A 22,672-nucleotide genomic window follows, 5' to 3' on the forward strand; every position below is an offset into this window, starting at 1 on the left:
CACATCACTTGTAGGAAGACTTTGAGGACAAGGTAAGTAATAGCATTAAAGTACCACAAATATGGTAATTTCCTTTCTTAATATTTATAATTATTCATTGGAAAATGTACAATTTTAGAATACATATTATTATATTATATACATTTCCCTCTTGTAAATCAAGCTAAATGCAAAATCTTATTAATTAAAGCCCCAAAAGTTCAGGCATAGAAAAGTAAAACAAATATATTTTTTAAAACTGTGTTGTATGGTTACCAATAACTAAATGGACCAAAAGACAAATCCTCTCATGTAAAAGTAGTAGCTGCAGCATTGGCTTGCTTTCCTAAAATAAGTTTAGAAAACTGTTCCATGTAGCACTAAAATCCGAACTGGAATAGAACACTCTATGTTTATTTAATATATTATTGGCATACTTTCCACTAAGTATTTCATGTTCGAATTATAATTTTCATGGAATTTATGCCTCTCAGAGATTCTCTAATTTAAGGTTCATAAGAATCAGAGGTTGTGTGCCCAAATCACCCAAGAATATTCAGAGTATACACTCAACAATTTTTGCATGAAAAATAAAAACAAACAAATGAAAGCACGTATCCATGTCAGAAGAGCAGGATTGTATAATAGCATACTTGTATTATCAGAAATGACAACAGTGTCTGATACTGAGACCGGTGTCTTGGTATACTAACTGACTATGTTGCAATGTTGTAAAATACAGGAACTAAACAGATTATTTGATTTTATTCTATCATCTACTCTAAAATATAAAGTTGATATATTCATACTTGCAGTATGTTGGTATCATAATTATAAAGCTAAAAAAAGGAGGACATTGAAATTGCAAATAAATGAAGAACTGGATTATTCTAATATTGGGTGAAAAGAAAAATGCGTTGGGTCATTGGAGGCTGACCCACATGCATCTGAAGCATTCCGCTCCTAAGGGAAAATGCAGGTACAGGACTGTGAAAAATTTTGGCAGCGTTTCTTATAATGCCTAGGGGAGAATTAAAGTTTAAACTGTTAGGATAAAGTCTGATTCTGTGAGGAGAACTAAACTTACAGTTTTTGGACAGGGAATGAGGCAGCTGAACCAACAGATACCTTCCAAATACAGATAGGAACTTCTTATGTCTGACTGTGATCTATGTCCTGGGTAAAACTGCCAATCTTGCCAATTCCATATGAATGAAGAAGAAAATTATTCTTAACTTTTCACCCAAATGACTTACAGTTCCAATCATAACCTAGATGGTATAATCAGGCTTATTTCTCTTACTCTACCACCATGACCTATAACAACAGGAAGGAAGGAAGGAGGAAGGGAGGGAGGGGAGGAGGAAGATAAAAAGAGGAAGGGAAGAAGAAGAAGGGGAAGAAGGAAGGGGAGGAGGGAGAGGAAGAAGAAGAAGAGAAAGAGGAGGAAGAAGAGAGGGAGAAGGTAAAAAGAATATTTTAAAAACTAGCAAAATATATAAAGAACTACTTTTAGGCACTGGGCAATAATCCACTTTGGGCCAAAATTTAAGAGAAGATAAACTTATATGATGCCAATATTCACAGCAGCATTCTCCTTGAAAGAATGATCCAGATCATACTGTGGGGAAAGAGAATCCACAAAAAGAGAGCTCTCCATTGACAGAGAAGACAGATATTACATATTAAAATTGTTTAGGCAAGTGGCATTTGAGGGTATAGAGTCTTGGAGAAAAAAGTCCCTGGTATCTGTGCATGCTTAGTAGAAAATAGTCACTTAGAGGCCAGAGGAATGTGAAAATATTTTAGAGGCAAGACAGAGCTAAGAAATGAGGTTTCCAATCCCAGGCAGAATGGAGTAATCTTGGTGACCATCCTGAACCTTTAACTGAAATTCCAAGAAGACTATTAACTGAATAAAAAACAAACCCTAGTCAACCCTGAAATAAAGGAGAACCTAAGATAATATGTCTTGAAAATATTAAATAAATACAGGATCCAAGATAAAGGACAATACATTTTGAGTGCATGACAGAAGATAATTTAATAATTTTTAGAAAAAAAATTAAAAATCCAGTGTTCTATAATACATATTACACAAATCCAACAAACAAGAGATTACTAGTTATGGACTTCTATTGCACCACATTCCAGTGCTCCATATCTAGCACTTAAATGGTCAGGTCTGAGGAGGGACATATACAGGTGGCAATTGGGTAATTTATTTAGAAAATATCTAAGTATTTTATCCTTTATACTAATCTCTAACTCTGTGCTCTATTGGAAGATACTAGCTAGATTAAATATTGGTGTGGATGCAACTGTAATATTTTTTCACTTGCTTTCTTATTAACAGCAATTAGAAGTTTTTTAAGCTTCAGAGCAAGTTTTCAAGATGTCTAAGTATTCCTTGCTCATTAATCCTTGGCTAGCTCTGATCTGGTTTACCAATAGATTGGTCAAGCATATCATTTGAGTGATTATATTCTTTGAGGCTTGAGTTGTTTTTATATCATGGCTTTAAGCTCTGGGCTTTGGCTGTTTCCTAAGTGAAAAATATAAATAAGTGGCAATTATTTAGAGTTTATAACCCCACTGTTAGCACACTGTATTATGATATTATTCTGTTCAAGAACAAGCCTTGTAGGCCAAGGATCCCTAGGTTCTAGGATCCCTAGAAGACTGGACAACCTTAGTTTGGTTCTACTTCCAAGCTTGCAAAAAGTGACTTCTATTCAGAAGAAATTAAAATATCAAAATCTTTTTAAAAACTTACTAGAGCCAGAGATTATTCATATATTGGGTGCAACAGGCAATGATCCCAGATCATGTGATTAATACAAAAATGGAATAAAATATGGACAAAACGAATGAAAAGAGACATAACTTCAAAATATATTTGGAAACAGTAAAAATAAGATTCTAATCTATACCCTATAAGTACCAATATATGACTACTTGAAGTTAAGGTCTTGATGGAAGAGTTCAACAGAAGCCTGTAGCCAACATAAGATGAGATCAGGGATTTCAAATAGAGATCAACAGGAATATTCAAACTGAAACATGGAGAAAAAATAGAAAAAGGGCAAGAACAAAATATATAAAAGAGCTCATAATATTTATAATATAGGTAGTTGAGATATAAGAAGAGAAAAAGAGAATATTGGAAAAAATCATTGAAGAAAAATGATTAGGAATTTTCTAAACTTGATGAAAGATATAAAACCACAGACTCAAGAATTCAGTGACCATAAAGCTGGATAACTAGAAAAAAAATCCCAAGTAAATGCACTTTAGCAAAATTGCTAAAACAAAACCAAAACAAATACGGATAGAATATACTTACAAGTAGCTGAAGCAATTAAAAGACAAGTTACTTTAAAAATATCATTGAGCTTTGCGCAGTGGCAGTATCGTAGCCAATGAGGTTTATCCGAGGCGCGATTATTGCTAAAAATACCATTGAAAGCTGTCTTTTCAACAGAAACAATAAAAGGCAGAATGCCATAGAATTACAAGTTTAAGGTACTGAAATATATAACATGACAATAAAATATTATTCAAAACAAAGGCAAAACTAAGATTTTATTAAAAAGAGAAAAGCTGAAAAAATTTGTTTCCAAAAGATATGAACTCTAAGAAATACTAGAAGTAGTTATTTATGCTAAAGGTAAAGCATTCCAGATGAAATCATAAACCTTTAAGAAGGACTGAAAGTTTCCAGAAAGAGTAAATTAATTGATAATTATAATGAAGATTAACATCTTAAAGTAATGATAAGAATTTATTGTGGAATTTGTAACATATATAATAGTAAAACATAAGAACATAACAAATGGTACATAAAGGGTAAATGGAGTCTACCTATGGCACCATTTGGAAGTGGCTCATGCATTATTTTAATATACTCTTTTTTTTAATATATTCTTTAATAAATTTTAAAAAGAATATTTTAATAAACATAGTAACAATTAACAGAACGACAGAAGAAAGCATAACCAAAAGCTAAAAGATGATAAAATAGTAAAGTAATTTCAAAACTGATTAAATCAAAGAAAAAAAAGTTTGATTAAACAAAGAAGAGACGGGACAAATTCAAAACATTAGCAATATGATAGACTTAAACCGAACTCAATTATCAATTACATTAAAATTAAATGATATAAAAACTCCTAGTAAAAAAAAAACAGAAAGAAAAAAAAAGATCACCATACTGACTAAAATAAAATTACACATACACACACAGTCTACTCGAAATATGAAGACACAATCTGAAAGCAACGGATGGAAAAATATTTACCATGTGAACACTGGAAATCAAAGTGGCTGCTACTAATTTTATCAGATAAAATAATTCTTAAAGCAAGAAACTCATTGGATATAAAGAAAATATTGTATAGTGATATGTGGCTTAATTAAACAAGAAGACAAACAAATCCAGTTTTGATATGCACCAAAACATTGAGTTTCCAATTCAATCAGTGAGAAAAAGCAGTAAATTAAAGACAAAGTACAAAAGAGTAAAGAAAAAAATATTTAAATGAGGAAATATCAAAGAACAAAACACACATATATTTAAAAAATCAAAATAGTCAAATGGTGGATCTTCAAAAAGAAATCTAAAATTAATAAACACCTACAGAAGAGATCAAAATAAATGAAAATATCCAAATACCAGTATCAAGAATGGAAATAGGGACATCACAACTATAAATACTAAAAATATAATGACAGGTAATTATATATAACTTTATGTCAATAGCTTAGAATTTTTAATAAAATAGACAAATTTCTTAGAAACTCAACTTACCAATACTAATACAAAATGAATAGAAAATCTGAATAATTTTATATCAGTAAGAAAAAGCTAATCCAAAAATAAATAAAACCCTTGTCAGAAAGAAAATAACTGGGTCAGATGGTTCCACCAATGCCTTCTTCAAAATACTTAAGAAATAATATCAAATGTTTCAAAAAATCTCCCATAGAATAGAAAAATAAGAAACACTTCCTATATCATTTTATGTAAGCAGTCTAATGCTGATACATAACCTACCAAGAATATTAGAAAGGAAAAATTAGAGAAAAGCCATTCCCATGAACATTAATACAAAAATTCTTAAAACATCGTTAGCAAATTTAATCTAGTTGATGTACAAATGGTTAATATTTGATAATAAAGTGGGATTTATTTATGGAAAACCATTCCTTATGATTTATCATATTAACCAAATAAAAGACAAAACCAAAAGAGCTAGAATTATTTTCTAAAATTCAGTGCCACTTCATTATTAAAATTATATTCTCATTAAATTGGACATAGTAAATAACTTTTTAAAAAGACAGTCTCTTCAATAAATGGTGCTGGGAAAATTGGACATCCACATGCAGAAGAATGAAACTAGACCACTCTCTTGCACCAGACACAAAGATAAACTCAGAATGGATGAAATGTGAAACAAGATTCCATCAAAATTCTAGAGAAGAACACAGGCAACACCCTTTTTGAACTCAGCCACAGTAACTTCTTGCAAGATACATCCACGAAGGCAAAAGAAACAAAAGCAAAAATGAACTATTGGGACTTCATCAAGATAAGAAGCTTTTGCACAGCAAAGGATACAGTCAACAAAACTCAAAGACAACCTACAGAATGGGAGAAGATATTTGCAAATGACATATCAGATAAAGGGCTAGTTTCCAAGATCTATAAAGAACTTATTAAACTCAACACCAAAGAAACAAACAATCCAATCATGAAATGGGCAAAAGACATGAAGAGAAATCTCACAGAGGAAGACATAGACATGGCCAACACGCACATGAGAAAATGCTCTGCATCACTTGCCATCAGGGAAATACAAATCAAAACCACAATGAGATACCACCTCACACCAGTGAGAATGGGGAAAATTAACAAGGCAGGAAACCACAAATGTTGGAGAGGATGCGGAGAAAAGGGAGCCCTCTTACACTGTTGGGGGGAATGGGAACTGGTGCAGCCACTCTGGAAAACTGTGTGGAGGTTCCTCAAAGAGTTAAAAATAGACCTGCCCTACGACCCAGCAATTGCAGTGCTGGGGATTTACCCCAAAGGTACAGATGCAATGAAACGCCAGGACACCTGCACCCCGATGTTTCTAGCAGCAATGTCCACAATAGCCAAACTGTGGAAGGAGGCTCGGTGTCCATCGAAAGATGAATGGATAAGGAAGCTGTGGTCTATGTATACAATGGAATATTCCTCAGCCATTAGAAACGACAAATACCCACCATTTGCTTCGACATGGATGGAACTGGAGGGTATTATGCTGAGTGAAGTACGTCAACCGGAGAAGGACAAACATTATATGGTCTCATTCATTTGGGGAATATAAATAATAGTGAAAGGGAATATAAGGGAAGGGGGAAGAAATGTGTGGGAAATATCAGAAAGGGAGACAGAACGTAAAGACTGCTAACTCTGGGAAACGAACTAGGGGTGGTGGAAGGGGAGGAGGGCGGGGGGTGGGAGTGAATGGGTGACGGGCACTGGGGGTTATTCTGTGTGTTAGTAAATTGAACACCAATAAAAAATAAATTTAAAAAAAACTACAACTTAAGATAATCTACAAAAACTATTATTGCAAATATTACACTGAAAGATAAAATGTTTCCTGCTTTCTCGTTAATTATATATACTTTTAAAATTTAGAACAAAATTAGATAAAAATTAGAAACACGGCAACAGTACTTATTGAAATTTTACGGAAAGTTTTAGCTGTTACAATCAGATAGAAAAATACAAAACAATAATAATGGTTGGGAAAAAGAAACTAATTTAGTTTTACTGATTTAGGAAGGTTCCCTAGCATAAAGTCAACATATGAAAAATCCTAAGATAAACATACATATATATATATATATATATATATATATATATATATATATATATTCACACACACATAAAAAGAAAAACTGAAGTGAAAATATCAGTTACACTCATATACAAAAATATCAATATCAAATATCTGGAAATTATGTAATAAAAATAAGAAAGACCTTGAAATTGGAAAATCAGAAAATTACTGAGAGAAAACTCAATAACTAAATCAATGTACATGAAAATCACATTAGCAGATTAAAGACTGAGTCTATCTATAATACCCATTCTGTCCAAGCTGATACATGGTTTCCACACAATCCTACATATACACATGTTTTCATCAATAAGTAGATTATAAAATCTACATGGAAATGGAAAGGATCTAAAACAACCAAAGTGATATTAAAAAACAGGAGCACAAGGTGAAGGTCTTTTAGTATCATAGGTCAAGACATTTTCACTAATTACAACAATGGAAATCATTTTAAAAATTACATATTTATATATATAATATAGCATATATATGATGTATATAATATATATGTATTATACATATAGAATGTATATTACTAGAATTTATTATATCAGTATTCTATATATTTATTATACATATAACTATATATACTATATATATATATCTCACTAGATTGGTTGGGGGAAAGTGATCTTTTCAATAAATTAAATAAATAAATAAATTATATGGAAGAAAATGAACCTTACCTCCTCCTTTATACCATAACACAAAAAGTAATTATAGATTAAAAGTCAAATTAAAGCAAAAACGATCATTCTTCTAGATAATAACACTGGAGACCTCATGGTTTGATAAAGGTAAAGGTTGACTATACAGAGCTCTAAAATCAATAACCATAAAGTAAAACACAGCTGAAATTTACTAATGGAATTTATTAAACTTAAATACTTTTCTTTTAACTAAGAGTAGGGTGACTAACAGTCCTAAGGGTTCCCAGGAGGTGGGATTTTCATGCTATCTGGACAGTCTCCAAGCAAACCAGGATGGATGATCACCCCACTTGCAAACAGGATAATCATATTTGTGACTGTGTCATTAAGAAGAATAGGATGGAAATGATGCTTTGTGACTTCCAAAGCTAATCATAAAAGGCGATTTAGCTTCTGACTTATCATATGAGCACTAACATTGGAGTTCTGAGCTGTCATGTAAGCAGTCTAACTGCCTTCAGGCCACCGTGCTGAGAGAACTCACAGGATGGTCCAGGACGGAGAGGTCAAATCCCAGAAACTACGAAAAAGGAGATGCTTAGCAAATCCCCTAGCTTCTCCACTCACCATCCACCATCTAACTACAACTTCAAAAGAGACCTGAAGCCAGGATACGCTGCTAGTACATTCCCAGATTCCTAACCCAAAGAAACTGAGAAGTAGCAAAACAATTAATGTTGTTTTAAGCCTTTAGGTTCTGGAGACAATCCTTATGCAGTGATAGGAACTGGAACAGTAACCTATTAAAAAAAAAAAAAAAAAACTCAAACAAATTTTCCAAATTTTTTTTCATGTTCAATCCTTATTTTTCTACACATGACATTAAATGAGAAAAATAAGAAAGATAGCAAAATATACCATATGTATGTATGTATGTATGTATGATGTGCATGACTGAATAAAATTTTGATGGAATCTCTGACCAACACCATTTTTACTTTATATATGCATATACTATTTAATTTTAAAACATATTTACATATTATATTTGCATATTTTAAAAATAAACTTATTTTTTAAATTATTTTATTTTTTTTAAATAAACTTATTTTTAATAGAAAAAGCTATTGGGGCCAACTATAACATGAAGGTTAAATATGAGCACCTAAAGCTATAGAGAAGGCTTTATAAGGAAAAGCTAAAATAAAAATTCCCTCTTAAAGATGTTTTCTTGACTATATCATGGAAGTAAAATAATGAATAAGATATATTACAGTTTATCATTATGATATTCCTTTGCTTATAATCAGTATAAATTAACTAGTTCACATGATTAATCATAATAATTCAGGCAATCATAAATAAAATTATTTCTCTAATTTTTTCATTGATTCTCAGTTCATGAATATAATAGTTAAACATTAAAACATTAATTTAGTAGTGAAGATTCATTTTCTTTAAAAATGATTAACAGTCTTTAAAGAAATATTATGGTAGAAAGTAAAAAGGCAGTACATAGTGGATTTTGAAGTGCATACCCCCAAGATCCTTCTCCATAAATATTAGGTGTAATAATTTGTGTGATTCATTATCAGATTCACCTTTAATGCTTTGATACCAATACCAGCATTGTTTTAAAACTTTATGAACATTTTAAACTTTATGAAAATTATTTAAGAATTTAAAGTGTTCTTATATAGTGTTTAAGAAATAATATCAAATGTTTCAAAAAAATCTCCCACTTATATAGTGTTTCAGAAACAAAACAGAAGCAAATTGCCTCCACATGCTGACCAAATTCTGGGTATTTTCTTCATCATGGCTTTTCACCCTTCTGTTAAGGACTACAGCAGAGTGGCAGCTTGGGGGTAAGAGAGACTTGTGTAGAAATAGGAAGTTATCCAACAGTAGTTTCTCTGCTATACAATGACTATTTTTGAAGAAAGAGGAGACACGAACTACCCAGAAGGAAACATACTACATATAGTTTTATAAATATGAAACTTTGAAAACCATGTGGGTATGCATCAACAATAAATGAGACCAGCTGTCAACATTGGTCATGGGTCGTCTTCCCTTTGTTCAATTCCCAAAGTATACAAATCAAGATAGAAAACAATAAACTACCCCTTGAAGTCATTTATGCTCATCTATTTGAATTATTTTATAATTAATGTGCAGTATCTAAACCCCCTTACTTAGAGCAGATCATAGATGCTTATGCAAAATCTCACCATGATTATACTCCTAGGTGCAACTTATTACAAGTTTCAACATTAAACTCACTGTTTCCTTCTCTTCTTTTTTCACTCTCTCTCATTCACTGGAAATAACTCTGAACTCTGAAATAAATGGGACTTCCATTGTACCTAGAAGAACAGAGAGGAATTTACTTACTGACTCCACAGAAATCATTACTGAATAAGAAAAAATAATTTTTATTATCTCAAGATATCAATATCTCAAAGATATTAAAAAATCAAATAAATGAATGTTGTATTATTGTGTGAACATTTCCTTTATATGTACATATGCGTTTGTTTTGTTAATAAATAAGCATTTTATTACTTTGTTGATTAGTAGATTTTAAAATGAAGCTCTGGAAAAATATTTTGTCATAATGTTCATGATAGTTCTCCAAGGAGTATAAATTTTATTGGTTATTAGTAGAAATATACTTTAGAATGTTATTCAGTACAATTACCTTAAAACTACCCGCTAGCAAAATCAATTTTTATTTTACTAATAAGGAAAAAAAAAAGCTTTTGTTATACTTTTGGCTTTATAACAGAACCTGAAAACATGTGGAGACTCAAAAACGATCCTTCTTTTGATTTTTTTTTAAGTGTGACCCACCTCCCTCCAACTGAGACTTTCTCACTCCTAATTCCAGGTTTAGTTCCCATGCTTATTTTCCTATCTTTTATAAAGCATTATACAAAGTCTCAGAGCTGTTAGGACTCAGGAATAGTTTCTAAGACAGGCTTTGCTTGTAAGAAACAGCTGTCAGAAGTGACAGGATACAATTGTTAAAACGTCTAAAATAAAGGCTAAATAAATGCCTACATATAAAGTGGTATTTTTCTTCTATGTCTAAACAAAGCATTTTCTCACCATTCATGTTGCTTGCTAGACTCAGTATGTCACCTGCCTCATTCTTATTAAAATGAATTATCAGTGCAATGTCGCACATGATCAGTGAAATCCAAGGGAAAATTACCTATACTACGACTTAAAGACATCGCACAGAACCACTTCATGATTTTAGTGTTGCTAAAATAAACCACTGTGATCATTTCACTGGCAGAACATATTACATTGGGTTTTATTTGGTGGGAGGGAGTGTACTACTCTACCTTCAATGGGTTTTGATTTATCGTATTTAATTTAAATGTAGGGATTTGACACATAAATTTTAAAGTTTATAGATCTCAGTTGGAGAGTTAACAGGGGAGTATAAAACCTAAATATAATTCAAGAGGGGTCTTGGTAAATAGGAAAAAATAAAAATAAAAATTTGGGACAGAACAGGATAAACTAAAAATTCAATGAATGGAAACTTCTGGCACTGTGGTCAAGTAACCAAAATTGGGAGACAAAACGGTGTTGGGAAAAAAAAAAAAAAGAAATGCAAAATTAACATAATAATCAGAAAGCAATTTTCTGCCTTAGAACTTAGGCTTTAGCAGATTAGGTCCTTGAGAAACATGAAAATGATTACAGACATTTCAGAATCATTTTCAAAAGTAAAATGAGAGGCAGATGGACAGACTCCTCCATAGTTTGATGCTAGAGAAAAGCAACTGTGTTTCCTGGGAAACACAGCTTCCACGGTAAGAGTTAACATCAATGTTTTATAAAGAATATCTAGGGCGGGAGACAATGGCCCCTTCCATTTGCAAAGGTAGTTGGAGACTGACCCACCTGGCAAGATCGAAATGTAGGAAGGAGCTGGAGTGACTTCAATGGTAAGAGGTCTCTGAGAAATTGGATGGAAAGTTCTCCCTATCACCTTGTAAATAATCTACTCATTATCTTGGGTCATGTCTATACTCCCACACTGACAAAGTTTGGAGGGATAACCATTACTAAAGAAGCAGCCACACCTCACGACTAATTATCTCTATTTCAGTAAAATTTCTATCCACTAGCTGAATACCGGATATGAACTCTCTTGCTCCATTCCTCACAGGTGTGACTCAGTATCATTAATATCACTTTCCTCAGTTGTTCAAGCTCCCCAAACAAAATTCTGTTTATACAAGTGAATTAGAGAGCAACATATAACTTATTCACTATTTTGTAGATGACATAGAGGAAAATATTTCCATCACCTGTACAGAACAAACACTTTAATCAAGCCCACAAATCCTTTATGACCACTGTCACCTGGAGATTTTCTATTCTCAGCCCACCCTTTCCTTGCACTGTGCTGTCTCTGCCTTCCACTCCTCCCTGTATTGACAAGTCCCTTTTTTCTTCCCCATGACTCCATTTCATCCGCCACTGTGATTACTATAGTCTCTTGGAGTTTCTCACACTGCAAAGGAACTCTCATATGATTGGTAAAAACACAAAGCATTCTCCATATATGTCATGTGAAAGCTTTTTTAAAGGATTATGTTATAATGAAATGAAAATATTCAACTTTTCCCATGTCAGATGTGGCGATTTTTATTTCAGTAAAACAGAGACAATAAAGAATATTGTTATATTGGTAATACACATCAATACTTTCAGATACAAAGACTTAGGTGTAAAATAACAGTACAATTTGAAAAAGCCTACCAAGAATGATGAACATATTTTGATAATGGCAAATACTGCTTTGGAATTAGATGAGGATACGCTGTAACACTGTACCACGGTGTACTATTTAATAAAACTAATTTAAAAGAGAAATTCCACTCATATATATTTTTTTGAAACCTGGATTTTCACACAGAATAGTACATTAAATTGGAACATACCTATAGCTAAGTATATAAAAGGTGGGAACAATGGAAAAAGTACAGAGAAGAGGCTCCTCTTTCTGGGATCACATCCTGGTGCTTTTGCCCCCTGCACCTTCCTACAATATTCCACCTACCATATGAATCTGAGCTTATGATGTTTGTTCTTTAAAAGCTTTCTATGAACAGCTCTTCCTTTTCGTCTTTTATGATAGGACCTTTTACAACCTTTCCAGGAACAGCTAAATAAATGAAAAGTTTTTCATTTCTTCTTTGGTCTGCAAAAATAGCTTTTGTTGATGATGAAAAGTGCCACCTCCCAAATTTCTCATTTTTCCATGAAGCAAAAAGGTTTACTTTCTGAAGGTTTCACAAGTACTATGAATCACTATATTTATCTTTCTTCTGGATGTAGAAAAATGGGTGGCAATTTAAGCCCAGGCCTTGCATGGTTCTCAAAATATGGCACATGACCATGTCCAGATTTACGTACTTGACCTAGACTCTAATTTTATTTTTATCAGAAAAGCACTCTTAATTGTAGTTACAGTTGTATATATTTTCTTGTCAGAAGAAACAGAAGATACAGTTTAGCAAATCATTCATAGCTAGGCTCTGGATATGAAAAACCTAATAGTGCAACTAAGAAAAAGGGTATTTTTAAAACATGCTAACTATACCTCCAACTTATTGAAATGCTATCATTTATGTTTAAGACAACTGATGTTCAATAATGCATTTTCAACCAGTGATATCATTATACATAACCGTGAGGGTTTTCAAATAGATATTTCCTTTTAAAGTATCAGGAAAATGCCACAAAATAGGCTTGCATCCCGATAATCTATTGCAATTTCACTGATATACTTGCAATTTTCTCCAATGTTATTGGAGGTACAGTCTTAAAAGAGGGAAACCAATAATATAAATGAGACTTTTCATTTCGATGCTATAAAAATAAAACTTTGTGAAGTATTTAATATTATTATCACTCATTATTAGTTCCTAACATACACCTTTAAAAGGACAGGCTGTTGTTTAAGCAATTGAAATTACTGCCTGTTTGTAATAAGTCCTGTACTCATGGAAAAAAGTTGATAATTTTTATGAAGTGTGAATATATTCATAAATCCATTTCTAGTGGATGTTTTAACTTAAGTGCTAAATATGTATTTTTAAAATCCATTCTATGCACAAATATGTGTGCCCTCATAAGTAAGAATAATTAGCACATTAATTCATTACATTGTTTATACTTCAATTATAAAAGCAAATAAAAAGCTGTTCATGTTCTGCTTGAATAGATTTGCAGTCTATGCAAGTGTTGTTTGACCTTAGTTTCCTTTCAGAAATTGAGGATATTTAAAACGAAAACGTTCTGAAAGGCAATCATAAATTCAATTCGTTAAGTGACTAAGTGAAGAAATTATACAATAGACAAACTATAAAAAAAAAGTTAGTGTAAACCAAAAATCTGGATATTTGAACACATATGCTAGTGGAAATGAGCCAGTGTAGTTTGCATACATAAAAGCACGTGGGTCAGTTGTGCATAAAAATGAATTAAAATTCATTTTCACACAACTGTTGCTCAACATTAGGCTACATCTACTGTGTTGTTCATTTTAAAAGAAGATTTTCAAATCAAAGTTGTTGGATAACAAATGGGTTATTCATAAATTCATGAATTCAATAGCAAATTCCACTTTCTTTACTATCCTACTTACTAAAACAGTTTTGCCCTCAGGATCTACTTGAAGAGTGAACATCCATATTTGTTTTAATTCACTATCTTAGCAAAGGTGTCAGGCTTTAGCATTTAAAGGCAAATTAAAATAGGTACTGATTTTAATATGGTACCCCAATGGAATCAGGCATTACAATTTCAGGCTTCCAGGCCTTTCTCAAACACACACCCGCACATACACACACACATAACCAAATTAATTTTGTATGATTTTCAGTTCTAGTTAGAGCCTTTGTCCCAAGGGCTTGTTAATCTTGTATCCCATTCCTGCCCTGTTACAATTTAAAGATTGTCAAAAGAAGGATAAATTTCATGCCATTTTCTGTTCTCATTACAATCTTCAGATTGTTATGAGAACGGATTAATTTTGCTCAATTTTCTGCCCTCGTTACAGACTGTTATGAGAATGGATTAATTTTATGACATTTTCTTCTTTCATTATAATCTTTGTTATGGGAATGAGAATATGTAATGAGAATGAGAGCATATCAAGCATTAAAAGGTCTGTGAGAGCTCATGACAAAGATTGTAACAAGAAGAGAAAACGGCACCCAATCCATTCTTGTGACAATTTTAAGATTGCCAAGCGAACCCAGAGTGACACTGCATTTATCCACTCTGAAGACAAAGATTGTTGAGAAAATGGGAATGGGAGCAAAATTAATCAGTTTTCCTGACAATCCTGAGACTGTACTTAAGCTTACAGTATTTTTTTCTGTGATACAGTACTCACTTGAAAACAAGTGCATTGCAATTAAACGTTATTTATTGGAAAATGTCGTTTTCATAGTTTATTTTTTTTTGTTTTTCTTTCCATTTCTCTCTCCTTTCTCACTCTCTCATTCCTTCTTTCCTCTTTTTCCTCCCATTCTTCTTCCTCCTTCCCTCCTCTTTCTATCTGAACTTTGATGCAGAGCATGACATATATTTTTAGAACTATTACATTTAAATGGAAATTAACATCACCTAAAATGTCAATACAAAAAAAAAACCACCAAAAAAAAGCCACATGAAGAGATATATTTTCAACCAGCAACTGTTTTTTATGATTTCAAATCATTTATTTGAATCAGTTGTCTCTATATGCCCAGAAAAAAATAATAATTTTGTTTTTGCATTAGTTACTTGAGTAGTCAACATAATGAAATTCTCCTAGGTCTGCAAATGTACACTATTTATTTGCTAATAAATGGGTCACTGCCTTTGTAATATGCTCTCATAAACTGGAGTAGATAAACCTCCTACTATATCTGAATAACATCAATACTCCCATTTTATGAGGAACAATCCAGTAGTTTCAAAATACTTTTGTTTCCTCTTCATCCTATTATGAAGCCCCAGTTAAGTATTTCTTTTAAAAGGTTTTAATTTTTTATAGAATACCCTCATTTGAAAATACCCATTATTTGAAAAAAACTGCCAATATTCTTGGGTATGTATACATATATATAAAAATACACATAATTGAGTATGTTTATATATATGTATTGATTATGCATATATATTGGCTATGTATATATGTATATGTCTATATATGTTTATTTAAACACATACGTGTGTGTATGATGTTGCAGCATCTTTTGCAACAGCATATATTAGATAAATGATACTGTGAAATAAATTATTCAGTTTGAAATAGTCAAATCAATACCACAAATGATGCCTGTAGTATTACTGAATATCTTTTTAATAATAGATGAAATATTCAAGAATATCACACAATTTACCTTGTTATTATTTCAGGATTGTATGCAGACTTTGATATAAGTGTTTTATGTCTTGACCTTTCTATTAAACCCAAGAGGTAAAGTTCTCACAGAATCCTAAAATCATTAATCCTGAGATCATTAAGCTCTCTTTCTTATCTCCAACTATTCTGTTCAGCCTGATATATGACGAACATCACTAGAAACTAACGTATACTGAGTGGGTAAAAAAATAAATGTTTTGCATTGATCAAAATTTGACATCATATCCACATGCTAAAATGACTTTTTTTTTACTAAAATGACTTCTTTAATGTGTTTTTGACAAATGAGTCTCATTTTCAATATCAGTGCAACCTTAATGATTTCAATTACCAACTCACGTCACCTTATTTATTTACTTATTATTCTCACAGCACAAAATCTTTAGTCTTGGGCACCTGGGTGTCTCAGTCGGTTAAGAGGCTGCCTTCCACCCAGGTCATGATCTCAGGGGTCTCGGATAGGGCCCCACAGCCGGGCTGGGCTCCCTGCTCAGCAGGGAACCTGCTTCTCCCTCTCTACTGCTTGTGTTCTCTCACTGTCTCTCTCTTTCTCCCTCAAATAACTAAATAAAATCTTTAAAAAAAAATCTTTAGTCTTTTTCTTCTCTAGTTGGGACTTTTATTGTTTACAAATTTCATGCATATTTATATTTGTGTGCATATGTAACATCATTATAAACAGTATTCTCTAGAATATTGAGACCAGATTCATGGGGCAGAGACAACTGGGAAGGCCTGGAGACTGAGTAAGCCAGCAGGTGAAGGCAAAACTGACCCAGAAATGCAAGGAGTGTTGGGGTCCAATGCATAAAGGAGAAGTTGATCTAGGGAACCCTGAGCCTGGGAACCTGGAAGTTGGACTGAACCACTAGCGTGAGCATTTTCCAAATGCAGAGAGTAGGCCCCTCAGATGTATTGAAGGTACAAACCGTGTGAACCCAGCTGGCTGGGCCAGGCACATCTCACGTATACATAATCAGAGCCATAGTAAATTCTATTTCAGAGGTCTTCCAATTTCTTGCTTGACTTTTCTCATTAAATCAAAAAATAGTTTGTCAAACTAGCTCACATTTTAGCAGATGTTTCCACATAGCTAACATTACATTGATAAGCTCTGATCTTTACCTCTTCTATAGAAACTTTCTTTTTTATCTTCTAAATCTGATTTATTACTAACCAGCAGAAATGGAACATTCTCATCTTCCTTTGCTCTTAAAATCTGATCCCTGAGGTCAGCTGTGGCTGTAAAGTAACAGAGAAGCCACAGAAGAAACCCTCCCCATTCCGGTAGTAGTTGTCTCTAAGTGCAGCCTAGTTCTCCTGCCCCGCTGATTTAGGTTTAAATAGAGAAATATCAATGCACTTCAAAAGTGTCTAAGAAATTTAAAACACAAACAAACAAACAAAAAACAAAAACCCCTCAGTTTTCTTGTAGTGGCATCCCTGAAACCAGTTTATTATGGAGGTGATTTGAGGTGAAGTAGTAATAGTATCCGATGGGTAGGAGGACCATTCATGGTATACGTACTACGGGAAAAGCGGTATCTGTATTAGATCCCTTCAAAACAATAAGCCTGATCTACTAGTTCAACCTCTCTGAGAAGTTCTTTATCTAAATTATCTTCTGCTACAAAGATTAAGAAATCCTTCGCAGAGGCCCTAGGTAAATGCATATATCCCACTATTGTTAGAATGGTCTGTTTAAAATGCAAACTTTCAGGACATCTCTTAGCTGCTTACCAGCCACCTGTCATCCAGACGATAATGTCCAAGCATCTTAGAACATTCAAGGTGCTCAGTGACTGACCCTTCCCTTGCCTACCTTTCTAACTCTCATCCATTGCATTTAGTTACAGCCCTGTACTATGCTATTTGCACCTCTGGGCATGTGGTCATGCCAATAGTTCTGTGTTTTGATCATAGTTCCAAGTCAGGCACCATGAGCCATACCTCTTTATCCTCTGTGTCATTAGTTGTTATCATTTGTCTAGAAAGGGTTAGGGGCCCAGGTCACCGTGGGTGTTCTTCCTTAATGTTGCCACAACATGTACCGAAGCTGTCCACTGCTGTGTGTGTGTGCATGCACCGTTCTTTCTCCCATTCCAAACTCTTGGTTCCTAATCTGTCTTATCTTAGTTTGTAATCTAAACTCCTAGCACATTGCTCATTCAGAGTTGGCACCCAAGAAAACATTTATGAACGAAAGACCAAAGATTAGTTCTCATAGCTAAGTAATATTTACAGATACGATACCTTAAAGATCATATTTCAGCAGCTAGCTTAGCAGTCACTAATATTTACTGCCTTTTTACTATGTACCATTCATTCACTCAGTTACAGTGACTCACTGATATATATATCATTATATTATATATAATGATATATATATCATATATACCACTCACTGATTATATAGATATAATTATCCTCAAACAACCTTGTGAATTAAGTATTATAATACCATTTTCAGGTAAAGCAATTGAGGATTAACAAGATTATGTATATTTTCTCAAAACACAGAATTTGATGGGGGGGTCAGTTATTGAAGCTTAATTATTGTATGATATTCATTTGTAGCTTAATCATTTATTATATTCATTTTAAAAGTGCATTATTCTTTTTCTTTGAAAAGTAGTTTTCATATATGGAAGAAAATATATTTTAATGCAAAATAAATAATTTTAGGAAGGTCTGACTTATTTTAAACTAGTGCTTTTCTCCAACATTCTTAACCATGGAAATAACAAAAAAAAATTGAGTTTTTAACTTCTTGAGATTTTTTTTAAAGATCTTATTCATTTATTCATGAGACACACACACACACACACACACAGAAGCAGAGACACAGTCCGAGGGAGAAGCAGGCCCCACGCAAGGATCTCCAGGATCACACCCCGGGCCAAAGGCAGGCGCTAAACTGCTGAGCCACCCAGGGATCCTCTTCTTGAGATTTTCTTTCCAAAATAATGTTGACATAATATTGAGACAAACATCAATCTTAGGATAATTTGGAAGTTGAAATAAAAAATAGTAATTTTGAGGGTATTTTAGGAGAAAGCTAAGGGATCTTCAATAGTATGGATCGGTAAACTTACATAATTGGTCAAATAATTATTTGATTCCACAATTCATAGTACATGCATATTCATTTATATGCTACTCTGACAATTAAACGTCAATATATGATACAGTCACCTCTATTAGGGGGCAGTTTTGAATGCATGTGAATAGACTTACATTCAATCTTATGAGTGGAATTATCTAACTTAATTTTCAGATGTGTAGGGCCTTCGAAGAATATCTTATGGGATTTAGTGTTGATAATCATGGAAGAGAGGAATCAGCTCCAAAATTGTGGTTAGAGAAAGTCTTGCCTATTGACTAGAAATTTTCTGATTAATTAGTTTCATTTGGAGACTACTCCTATAGATGATGTTTTCTTCTGTTTCTAAAATTAGTTGACTTAAATGAAGTGCTTCAAATTTCTCTGATATGCCTTGAACAATAATCACACAGGTACATATGCACATGGACACACACACAACACATTCCTTTGGTGGCTGGGGGTGGGGTTGGGGAGAACAATGACAGCAACAACAAAAAGCATCCCCAACAAGCCCTGGAAAAAAAATGCTAAAACTTACTCTGTTTTCTCATGGTCTGATGTCAGATGTAAAATGAATAGGTCTGTTCTGAGGTCAGAATGAGAAGAAAAAGATCAACATGACCTCTGGGAAATAAAGGTTATTTGACATTTGGGGGATTATCTGCTAAAGGCATTGGCCTTGTATCAGAGTAAAGGCTTGACAGGCAGAGAAGACTTCATTTTCCCCACAGTGAAATATAAAGGCAGAAGCTAAGCCCACGCCTCCCCTCAGCAAGAGCAGTTGCTGAAATCAGTAGCCTTGATCGATGATGCATTTTCAAAATCAAAACAAGCATCAGTGTCTCCAATCTAATCACATCTCCTAAAGCTACTGCTTCCTGTGGGAATTTAATTGCTGTGACATTAGACTCCAGACAACAGGCACTTCTCAAGACTACCCATCAGGGCAGGGACAAAAATCAGTGGGATAGTGTCAAAGCTGTTAGACACAAAACCTGTTAAACACCCCATGTGTATAATTTTCCTTCTCAATTTCAGCAGTAAAACTTAACAGATCTCTATAACAAGTTTAAAAATGCAGCAGCATTATACTAACCATGAAAAGGATAAAAATATTTTTGCCTGGGAAAAATTAGCTTTATTTTTTTTCCACGTTCTGAAATGCAATCTGGAACAAAAGGCATCGCGGCTTTGTTGAGATGTTTTTATCATCATTTCTATATGAGATCTGGAAGTTACATGGTTAACCTTTCTTCATGGGTTTACTAAATTTTGAATTAGAATTTTCATAATACACTATTTCTGTAAACTAACCATTTTTTTCTGAAAACAATTCAGATCTCATGCTCATTAATTTTTTTTTAATATACAGCACTCCTTTTTCACTATTTTCTTCAAAGACCCTATTCTCTTTTTAAGAGAATTACTTCCTATATCATTATAGGAGCTAGAGGCTATATGTTACTTTACCTGAGCTACTCTTTTCACATTTCCCATATCAGGGAAAAAATGAGGGAAAAAAAAAAAAAACAGAAAAACTAATGAGAATGTAATGCTAAGAGCAAAGTAAATCTTGAAACTTTAAAATACTTAAGTGTGAGATCCACAGTGAAATGTAATGTGGAGGAGTCTCATGAGGTCTACATTAATTTTACGGGTTCTCAGTGAACATGAAGGGATATATCTTGATATTGTATAAAGTATCAGTATATTTGACAAAGCTAGAAATAGGATGTGTTGCTTTTCTTCCTTAGTTAAGGTTTTACTAATAAGCTTTTATGGAAACCAGTGGCAACTTTCACCTCCATCTAAGCTGCCCCTCTTTCATGAGATTCATATTCTAAATATACATGTTGTTATATTCACATTTTAATAATAGTATAATGATTGTCCAACTATGACTGACATAGTAACATTTTCTTATATCCTCACAGAACTCTATGTTGTTTTTTTTTAAATATTTTATTTATTTTATTTATTCTTGAGACGCAGAGAGACAGGCAGAGACACAGGCAGAAGGTAAAGCAGGCTCCATGCAGGGAGCCTGACGTGGGACTCGATCCCAGGACCCTGGGGTCATGCCCTGGGCTGAAGGTGGTGCTAAACCACTGAGCCACTCGGGCTGCCCTAACTCTGTGGTTTAAGGTGGTTACCTTATCTGAAAATGTGCAAGATTTTGTAAGATATTGTAATCCCCAATTTAATTCATGAAGAAATAAGACTGATTTGTTCAAAATCCCAGAGCTAAGGATCTGGAACTTAGAAATCAGCACAGTGATTGCACGTCCAATCCATTTTTGTCCAATCCATTTTCTACCATACAGTGTTTAATGTTTAGACATTTACTTCTGAGGACCTGCTGACCTTTTGCCACTTGTTTCAATTATCCATTGTTACATAATAAACCATCCGCATGGTTAGGAGGATTAAAACAACCACCATGACTATCTCTCATGATTCTATAGGTAGACTAAGCTGGGATTTTTATTTTTACTTAATGTGGTATGATCTGGGAGTATAATAAATGTCCAAAATGTCCAAAAAGGCCTTTTACAAGCTTATCAGTTTGGAGTAGTTGCTGGTTGGGAGATCAGCTGATTTTCTTCGCCTGGGCCTTTGTTCTCCTCCATGTGGACCTCCTAATTTTGCTTCTTTGGTTTCCTCACAGCAGAGTGACTAAGTCGAAGAACATTCCAAGTAATGAAGGCAGAAGTTATAGATCTCATAAAGTCCAGCCTCAGGAGTTACAGATACTTATGCTGCATTCTATTGTTCAAAATGAATCCTAAGGATAGTGAGGGTCACTGATCATCCCTCTTTGCCTGGGGCCAAGCTGTTTCCTGGGCCACAGGACTTTCAATGCTAAAACCAGAGCATTCCTGGGTAAATCTGGAAGGCTTGGATGTCCTAGACAGCCCAAACTCAAGGGTAGAGAAAATAGATTCCACTTTTGCTAGGGAAAGGAAAGGTCACATTATAGAGAAGCAGAAAGAGTTGATATCATTGTATATCTTTGGAAGTGCAATCTAATCTAATCACTGAGCTTTGAGGGAATTACATTCCTACCAGTTACATTTAAGCTTAGTAAATATCTGTAAATCTAATCTGACTGAATTATTTATTGGATTATTCACTGCTTCCTTGTATAAATACTTTTAAATTTAGAGATTTGCCAGTGAGGATGTATGGTTTCACTTCTTAGATCTCTGCCAAAAAAACCTTTAAAGCCTGGGAGACTTGAGAATCCTACTGTTGATGGTTAATACAGTGCAGTGACTATTAGAGTTAAATAGATTTTGTAGACCAGACTGAGAATCTAACCTACAGCTGTAACCTTTGTCTTTGTCTTTGTGAAAATTTATTCCGAATTTTTAAACACCAAGGTAACTTCTCTTAAAACATGTTGCTTCTCTACTGGAAAATATCCAAGATAATATAATAACCTAGTTCTTTAGAAGGGATTAGATAGCTGAATAGTGTTACTCAATGACATCATTGTCCAATAGAACTTTCTAGAGTGATGGAAATCTTCTATAATATAGTTTCTAGGCAAATGTGGCTATTGAGCACTTGAAATTGGGCTAGTGTG

General features: G+C 33.4%; 1 long non-coding RNA gene and 1 pseudogene across 1 annotated transcript in view; one reads left to right on the top strand and one right to left on the bottom strand.

Annotated features, from left to right (window-relative positions):
* The first annotated feature begins 3,372 nt into the window (after nucleotides 1–3,372).
* Nucleotides 3,373–3,485, top strand: LOC144304147 (U4 spliceosomal RNA; annotated as a pseudogene).
* A 4,395-nt stretch (nucleotides 3,486–7,880) lies between these two features.
* Nucleotides 7,881–22,672, bottom strand: part of LOC144290074 (uncharacterized) — a 129,974-nt gene continuing 115,182 nt past the window's right edge. The window contains exons 2-3 of the long non-coding RNA XR_013357929.1: nucleotides 9,815–9,897; nucleotides 7,881–8,328 (exon numbers count right to left, since the gene is read on the bottom strand). This is a non-coding gene — a long non-coding RNA (uncharacterized LOC144290074). The remainder of the gene's footprint in view (nucleotides 8,329–9,814; nucleotides 9,898–22,672) is intronic.

The sequence above is a fragment of the Canis aureus genome, chromosome 2, assembly GCF_053574225.1.
Source record: "Canis aureus isolate CA01 chromosome 2, VMU_Caureus_v.1.0, whole genome shotgun sequence".
Lineage (NCBI taxonomy): Eukaryota > Metazoa > Chordata > Mammalia > Carnivora > Canidae > Canis > Canis aureus.